At 33.4% G+C, this 9,194-nt stretch overlaps 1 long non-coding RNA gene across 1 annotated transcript; it reads right to left on the bottom strand.

The window, feature by feature from the left end:
* Nucleotides 1-724: 724 nt before the first annotated feature.
* LOC141410194 (uncharacterized) lies at nucleotides 725-2,467 on the bottom strand. The gene is made up of 2 exons (XR_012434355.1): nucleotides 2,266-2,467; nucleotides 725-2,077 (listed from the first exon to the last, which is right to left on the bottom strand). It is a non-coding gene; the product is annotated as an uncharacterized lncRNA (long non-coding RNA).
* Nucleotides 2,468-9,194: the final 6,727 nt, after the last annotated feature.

The following is a 9,194-nucleotide window of genomic DNA, read 5'->3' as shown; positions in this document are numbered from 1 at the left end:
ACTTCGTGCAATTAAGAAACATATTTCAGACAGGTGAATGGTAAGTACTTTAGTACATGCAGAATAGCAAATACAGAGTGAAACAAAGCAATGCAAACATCTATATGAAATTTGGCTCCATGCTAAATCTGACTTTATGCTTAACTATATTAAAATATGATTGCCAAATTGCAAATGTAATTTGTATAGTGTTTTTTAATTTCATTAATACTAAGGCCTTTAACTATGAGCAATATTAATTAGCCAAATTTCTCCAATTTTTATTGGGTTTTAAAGAATATTTTACTATCTAAACTTTTTCAATTTTCTATTTTCTCTGTATATACATGAAGATAGACACAAAGAGAAACAGGGAAAAAACCAAAATGTAACATGCTTGGACTTTCTGTTTTGTCCTAATTTTTTAAATAACCAATTATTTTATTTTAGGAGAAAAATTTGCCATAGTCCATAATTTGAATCAACCTCTAGATAATTGCTGAATTAGACAAAATTATTTTTTTGTTAATAAGAACACATCTTTTGGGCATATTTTATGCACAGAATTATATACTAACTAGAAATCTTGTTAGTAACATTAAATTTTAGTAAAAACCTAGTAAGCAAGAAATCTCGAGTTATCAGATATTAGTATTTTATAGATGAGAACATTCCACAATTTTTAGAAATATATTTCCCAATATCATGACCTTTATTATTTAGAAATGACCCAGACACCCAATGAACATTGAAAATAATTTTTAATTTAAAATTATACAAAAAGTAAACCTGCAAGTTATTTCATTTACATGTACTCGATTCTTTCATTTTTTAAAACAGGTTATCTAGATCATTTATGAGATTAACATATTAGACGAAACTAGTCGTTTCCTTGTTAACCCTTTTGTAACCTGTGAATATCAAATGTTCATCTTAGTAAGGATTTTAATGTTAAATACATGGGTATTTTCACTAATAACTCAAAAGATGCAGTTGTATTCATTAAACCAACAACATTAAATTAGTCTTATTTATAAAAAAAATCACACAAAGATTATTTTTGTATTGGCTGGGTTTATAGATTTATAATCATCTGTGCCAAACTCTGACACCTCAAAATATCTAGCAGAGACAAATATAAAACCAAGATAAAAATATATGCTGACAATTTCAATGACATTTAAATTTTTATTTTACCAATACTTTTAAAGTCAGCTTGTTTATGAAGGATTTTCTTAAGTCACGTGAACTTGAAAATTGCTTGGACTTAACTTAGGAGCGTTCTTTTATTTATAAGCCAATTTGATAGACACAACATATGAAATAATAAATATGCACACATGTAAACACATCTAAACATGTATACACACATACAAACAAAGATGCAATAACTTTTACCTTGGACCTCTAGCCATGATATAACAATACAAACTCACTGGCTTATAAACATGTTCACATGGTTAATCTTCTTTTGCCCTGATAGGAAATCCAATGAAGGCTGTGAACCAAAATTTTGAGTAAAGTAGTATCTATGGCATTTTGATTTTTAAACGCTAAACCTCTCCACACTCCAAGGAGGACTGGAGCCAAACAAAACCACGGAAGAGCAGCATGTACTAATCAAGCCTAACCTTGCTTTGAACAACAGCATAAAAGCCTGAATATGCAAAACTCCATCCCTCTTTCCCATTCAACAGCAAAACGAGGCACATGGAAAGGCCAAACTTATCCAGATTCAAAGAATATGAGGCCAAATAGTATTACATGAGATTATCAGCTTATCAAATTCTTACTTCCCATGGCTATATACACACAAATAAACAATCACCAAAACACAATCCAATTGCTGCAGCAACCAACAAACCCCAGGAGTGTCCAAACTGAAACAGGGGAGCTTCCTCTTTCTATGGGTTGAGCTTGATGAACTTGCACACCAAAATTCTTCAGAATGTCCCAAGTTGAGAGGAGCAGATCCTGTTGTCTGGAACCCACAAAAGACACTCACTTGCTCAGAAACACACAATTACTAAAGAGCCCCTAAGTGGGTCCAAACAGAAAGTAGTGTTCTTCCCTCTTTGGTCAGGTGTGCTTGCTCAACCTGCAAACAGAAATGTATTTGAAAGTTTCCCAAGTAGAGAGGAGCAGATCCTGCTGTCTGGGCCTAGAGAAGACACTCACAAACTACCCAGAAGCAGATGCTGAATTTCAAAGTCTATTCCTCTTGGGCAATCAGGCATGTGGTTGGGGCCAGCAGTGCCAGGGCCAAAAAGAGAGACAGAAACCTACCTCCAGTCATAAAAGGACAGGCAGCTGTTTCAAAAGGCTTTTAAGCTCCTCTAGCCTGTGGTAGACAGCAAAGCCACAAGCAATGCATTCCAGATCATCATAGCAAAGAGGCAGGGGTTTGGTCTAGGTCTTGCCAATCACTGAGACAATGAGTATTGCCAGGGAAGAAGGCTTTAACCTGGTGCTGCAGCTGAGGAGATAAGAGATTAGTCTCAAATCCATCTCCTCAACTGATTGAAATGTGGGGGTTACACAGCAGGGAAGAAAGGTAACCATGTGTGGGAAAATAGGAATTAGGAAGGAGTAAGGAAGAGAAGTTGTCAACAGGAAGCTGGTGGTCGATTATGCAGTCATGATGGGTGAAGGTGTGGCATCTTATTGTCCAGATGTGGTGATCCAGTAAAGTTCAGTTCCTTGATACTATCTGAGAGTCCTGATCGCTGGTTTCCTGAGAAAGGAACTCAGACAAATGTAACTCTCAAATGTCAAGACTCGGAGGGTCAATTTCTATGTTTATTCAAAAGAAACCATAAACATCAGTTCTATGAGGCAATTAGGCCAGTTTCAGAAATATTTCTATTTTATAATTGTGAACATTAAACATAATACTAAATATAAACTAGGTGCCACGTAATGGAGTCTAAATAAATACTCATTTCCTTTACCAGGGTTATGCAGTCAGGAGTCAGTGTAAGGTGACAAGGGGAGGACAGGTTGCAGATCTGCTGCTTAGGCAGTTGCTAAATATAAACAGATCCACTTAATTTAGCCAGGAGTTAAAATTGACAGTAATAGAATCAGAGGGGATGTATGGGAGATAAGTATACCAAGTCTTTGGCCTAAGGTTTTTCCTCCATTTCTGGTTTCTGACTTTTCCAATAACACTGAAGCTTTTTTTTGTATAAATTTAGACTAGGGAAAGTACAAACTTTGAAATACTTGGTAGCTTATTTGAAGTACTGGCAATCAGTGCCAAAGTTTTTGAAGTAAATTATGGCTTTCAAAATAAGCTTGGGTTTAAAAATAAAGACATTTTGCACCAAAACTTCCAAGCAAGTATTGAAGATCCACAAGGGCTTTCATTGCAGTGTTACTTCTGACCATATTTGCCAACAGCACTTTCTCTTCCTTCTATCCATGCCAATCTCTTTCTTTTGATTCTTACATAGTTTTCTACATTAGAGAAATATTCTTATTTGCCTTATAAAATATGAGTTCCCAGTAAAAAGGGAATTCATAGAACAGAGAAATAAATTAGCTTACAAAAGTCCACTGCAGTAATTTGAGTTGGCTCAGACATCAGTCATTTTGGCCCTTAAACAGTGAGAAGGGGAAACAAGCAAGGGATTGGACAAGCTCCAGTTTCCATGGCAAGGCAAAAGTAGGTGAAAGTGATCTGGTTATAGAGATGCCAAGGAGTGAGGGACTACTTAAGCACAGTGCTATATACACTGTATACAATGTATGGAGGGACATTTATTTTACAATACAATGTATTAAATGGCATTGTTTTGCAATCTATTACAAACTTAAGCATTTGTAAAATTGAATAGAAATTAATTACAAAAACTAATTATGCATATTAATATATGACAATTTCAAAATGCTCTAAATGTTTCCAAATGCTCACACTTAATTATTGTACTTAATCTGAGGTAGAAAAGAAACAAATAGTTCAGTGACTGGCATTAGTCCATGGATCACAATTTGAGTAGTACCGATCTGTAGGGCATACTAGTTTTAATCAAGGGTGAGCTAATAAAGCAGCTATTTGAATTTTTTTAAAGGAAACAAAAGAAGACAAAACTAAAACATAATTTGTAGTGTTTGCCAATTCTTATAATGATACACTTCTTCCATGGCTGATTTCAAGCTCTCAATATGATGTTACTGAATGCAAGATGGAAACGAAAGTGCAGAATCCACTGTTGAGCCTCTTGAGGACATCACTGGTTTAATACTAATTCAAGTAATGGGTAGAAGAACTTTTAGAGCCCATCCGTCATACCAGTGAAAAATGTGACTGGCAGTGAAGTTTTGGGGAGTAAGATCCCAAGCACACAAACTTTTGTTGGGAAATGTGTTTGTTATTAGGAGCTTTCATCACAAGGCAAGTTACTTTGTGCTGTCCTGGCAAAGAGATACAGAAATAAGAGCACCAGGTTTATCTGGAGGGTGGTAAAATCAGGAAGTTCAGAGAAATATTTTAATATTAGATGGGGTTTAGGATTACTCACTAGATAAATTGGTCAGAACCACAGTGTTTTTCATTTGCTTTTTGTTTGTGTGTTTTTTTTTTTTTTAGTACCAGATGTATTCTATTCTCTTAACATATAGAATCTTATTTACTCCTGCCTTATAACATCAGATAGATTTTGTTGTCCTCATTTTGCAGAAGGGCAATCCAAAACTAAGAAGGTTTGACAAACTTGCTCATGATTTCAAATCCAGAAAATTATAAAGCTAAGATTTGAAGTTTTCCATCTGACTCCAAAGTCCATTGTCTTGACCTGAACATCATACTCAGTTCTTAGAATGTAGCCCATAAAGGAAGAGAAGTTGAAAGGGAACATTTTTTAAGTGTTTTTAGTTATCCAGGTTCAGTGAAGGTTCTTCAAAGGCCAAATGGGAACTCAGCAGAAATGGCCAATTGCAATTCACCAAAACCTAGGATAAGTCACTTGCTGAGTGACATGGTTATTAAGTAACCTCTTTATGTATTATTATTGCATCAGTAAAATAAAGATAGTAAGTATAAAGGGTTGCTTCATATTTATTAAAACATTAGTAACCCATATTAAAGGGTTGTTTTAAGGCTCAGATAAGATAATCATTGTGCACACCACATAAGTGGTAATAAATTAATAGTGTTTTAATTATTTGATTAATATGATTATCAGCTGAGAAATTAGGCTCTCTTGAGCTTGCAGGTGAGGTGCGGTGGATTTAAGTACAAAATGCAGAGAAACCATAGGTAGGGAAATGAGCACTGATATAGCTTTGCCTTTGATGTCATAAAACATTGAGTGCTTGTTTTATTCTCCCAGGGTTCTTTGTTCACACGCACCTAATCCATCTAATTGTGTTCAGAGGAGTACTTACAATAGTAGCAATTAATAGTAGAGAAAAAAATAGAGATAAAATAGTAGAGAAAAATAGTAGAGAAAAAAATTTTCTCTAATAGTAGAGAAAAAAAAGTTGTAATTTTTTCAGTAACTCAGTCTTGTTCTTTCTTACATATCATTGTTCTTAAGTATGATTTTTTAATACCTGAATATTATGACAAATGGAATTATACAAGTTCCAACTTTGAATTATATCAATACATGCAAGTGTTATGGTTAACATGTTCATGTGTAAAACTAGTGAACCAATTCAAAATAGTTAAAAGGATATATGAAATGCCAAGGTCCTAGAGTCATAAAAATATAACTAGTTTTGTATTAATTTAACCTGCTGAATTGAGGTAATGTTAAGGAGAACACAAAACTAACATACTGTAGAAATTCTCTAATCTTTCGACAAGTCTCTTTGCTAATACACTTACTAAAATCAGCACTAAGCCCTATATTAAAGCAAAATAACATTATTTAATTTCAAACTTCCTCTTATCTCATTTTTTTTTCAACTCCTGTCTTTCAGGTGCCAGGTGCTGACAAAAGTATGCCATTGAGGGAAATTTTCTATTGGAAATTGATTCTCTAAGAGCTTTTAGTTTCATGTAATTAGCAAATATTGGGTTATGTGTTTCTTGGTATAATTAGATACATTATTATGTTTGACACCCCTGTCGGTTCATAAGAGAGTCAAAATCTTCAAAGCTCTCCAGAATCATCACTTGCTTTTTTGTACCTTATTTCAAATTATCATTATCATAACATAACAAACAAAATACTCATTTTAGATGTGTATATCAGAGTAAGAAAAATGTAATGGTTACTGCATGCACATGTCTTTTCCTAGAAATATTCTTTTGGTTCAGAAAGAAATCTTGATTGGCTATTTTTAATATAAAATTTAGGGCTCCAAAGTCAAGCTTGGGAGAATAGATATAGCTACCTACAGGAGCAGGGTTTTATATAAAGGGACATAGTAAACTCATGGTAACCCAATAGGGTGAAAGTGAAATAGAGTCCCTCCTCTTTTTCTCTTCCACCTTTGACTTCCTGCTGGTGTCTCCCAGAGTTTAAAGCCAGCTGGATGTCAAACAACAAAGTAGCCCTTGCAGGCAGTTCATACACATTAGATGCTCAGTATACTGAGCAAGGTGACAAAGTATGAAGAGGAATCAACAGGGACAAGCAGAAACTTCTGCACAAATTAAGAGCTAAAAGCTCTGAATAAGAAATAAGTAAGAATGTGCTGATGGGGGCAAATCATCTGGAAAAGATTACAGAGAAAATATAAACTGGAAGATGGTTCTGAGCAACGTGCCCACAGGCTTTTGGGGCCTGCTGAGAAAGTAGGCTTATAAGAAATACATGACAGTAACGTGGCCAAAGAACTTATAATAATAGAGATGTATAATATTCATTTTGGCATTGTCATCCTAACTATTACGTAGCCTGGCTTCACTGCCACCAACATATCACTGTATATATCATAAGTAAAATTCTGCCAGACTTTAACAAAAAAAAAACCTTTCATATGTGGAGCAACTAAAGAAAAAGAAAGAAAGGAACACTTTGGATGATGATAAGAGAATGAAAAGAGACAGCAGCAACCAGTAAATATGAGATCCTAGAGACACCACACACTGTGCCTCTTGAAACAACAAATTTCTTCAAGAATTCCCTGAGACGTTGAACAGATGCTGCTGGGTTGTCTGTCTATGTGGAATGGGGTAAAATTTGAGGTAAAATTTCATTTGTTATCAAAAGACGAAGTAAACCCAGTTGGCATCCAAGGTGCCACATCAGTATTTTCAGATCTATTACAATATCCTGATGGTTAAGAGACTATCATTTTTAAGACTAAAGAGAGAAGGTAAGAGTTTCTCAAGGCTAATGGAATCATATTGCTATTTCTAATAATTTGATGAACTCTAAGAATAAATAAAACATAATAAATACTTGGAGTGAAAAAGGGAAATTGATCATTGACATTCCCTCCCTCTTAATTTCCCCCAAGTGCAGGGAGATGTAGTTCAATGTAAAGAAAATTTCACCAACAGAAGTAATTTGTCCAGGGCTTGTAATACTCTTGTGATAGCTCTACTTGTAAAAAATATATTCATAGGGCTGGTAAATTATTTGTGATTTTTTTCCAGGATCATACAAATATGCAGTAAGTTTTGTTCTGCAGTTGATGATCGTTGAAATAGTCATAAGGTTATTACATTTCTATTTGCTTTTATTGGGTTGCTGCAAAACTAATTGCAGTTTTCCAGTTTTTTTAATGGCAAAAATTGTAATTGCTTTTGTACCAACCTGATAAATAGAGAATAAGATGGTTTCTAACATAAGGTGTATTAAACACCCACACTCTACTTCTTCGCACTTGGCTTATGTACCACTTGGTAGATGTAGTAGGAATTTTATGTCTAATGCTTCTCATTATGAAGCCAAAGTTTTAGGTAGGTTTAGTACAAAAATAAGTGAAGGTAATATCAACAAAAGGTCAGCAGACTCTAATTCACTCAGAATACAAACTGTTTAAACAATCATTTCACACAGGTGTAGGGTAATTAAATACACAAATACAATCAATAGATTGGCAAGATGTGACTGTTTCTAAAATTGCAAAATTTATTTGATGAAATGATATCTTTTTTCTGGAGAATTTATTAGCATAGAGGAATATGAAGAAAATTTTATATCAAAATCATAACACCAGTGAAACATAAGGCAAGTCAATTTCCAAAGAAAAACAATGTTTTAAAAATCAATGATTACCAAGAGTTTATAGAAGTTTAACTAAGTAATAGCATGTTAATGATTTATTTATTTCATTGAGCAGCAAAATCATTTCAAATACCAATACTTTTCTTCTTTCTTTTTGGTTATTCTTATTATACACATTTATTTTTCATTGGATTAAAGAAAAGCAAAATCCATCTTGACATCATTTACTGAATGTAAATTTTGTAATGATGAATGATGATAACTTTATTTGGAAAGTATAATTTATATTCAAGGACAGAAGATATGAAGTTTTAAGATGGGGATAATCATAATTTTTCTTTAGTTACCAGAGAATTCCATAATCACATAAATCTGTGGGGAAAACAGTGGGAGGAAAATCACTAGTAAATTACTACTCCTATAAATTTCTTCAAGAATTGCACGACAAAATCATCCTTTTGTGATTGTTAATAGTGGTGACAATCAGACGAACTTGTGCAATGGTTGTGAATTTTCAGTAATTTTGCAGAAAAAAACAATTTCTACTCTGAATAATATCTAAAATTTTATTACGAAAAATATTTTATTTCTATGTCAGGGGTTATTAATAATTTTTTTGGATTGCAAAATTCTCTTTAAGAAAAGGTAAACATTTGGTCCTAATAAAATGTTACCATTTAGACAATTCAGGTTTCTAGAGAGAAATACTGAAAGTTAAAGACTGTATCCATTTACTTCAGTTCTCTAAAGAAATAATTTTTTTAAATAATGTGGATTATCTGCATACACTGAATCATGGTTTTTAATATTCATTAATCTAGATTCTACTCCACTTCCAATAAAAGACATCAGTGACCTCCTGTTTACAAAATCATTTACCTTAATAGTAATAATAGTTTTTATGTTTGGAGCTCTAACAGTGCAAAATTCCTAAAATGTTATATAATTGGGAATGATATGCGTTTCTGTAAATATTTGATAGAAAACACCAGTAAAGCTATCCCTATTTAAGATTTTCTTGGTGGGAAATTTTTAAATCACTCACGAATTTTATTTTTTCTCATACATCCATTTAGGTTTCCTATT

This window comes from Macaca fascicularis, chromosome 4, assembly GCF_037993035.2.
Source record: "Macaca fascicularis isolate 582-1 chromosome 4, T2T-MFA8v1.1".
Taxonomy (NCBI): domain Eukaryota; kingdom Metazoa; phylum Chordata; class Mammalia; order Primates; family Cercopithecidae; genus Macaca; species Macaca fascicularis.
The sequence above is the reverse complement of the archived record's forward strand: the minus strand, read 5'-3'. Positions and strand labels throughout refer to the sequence as shown.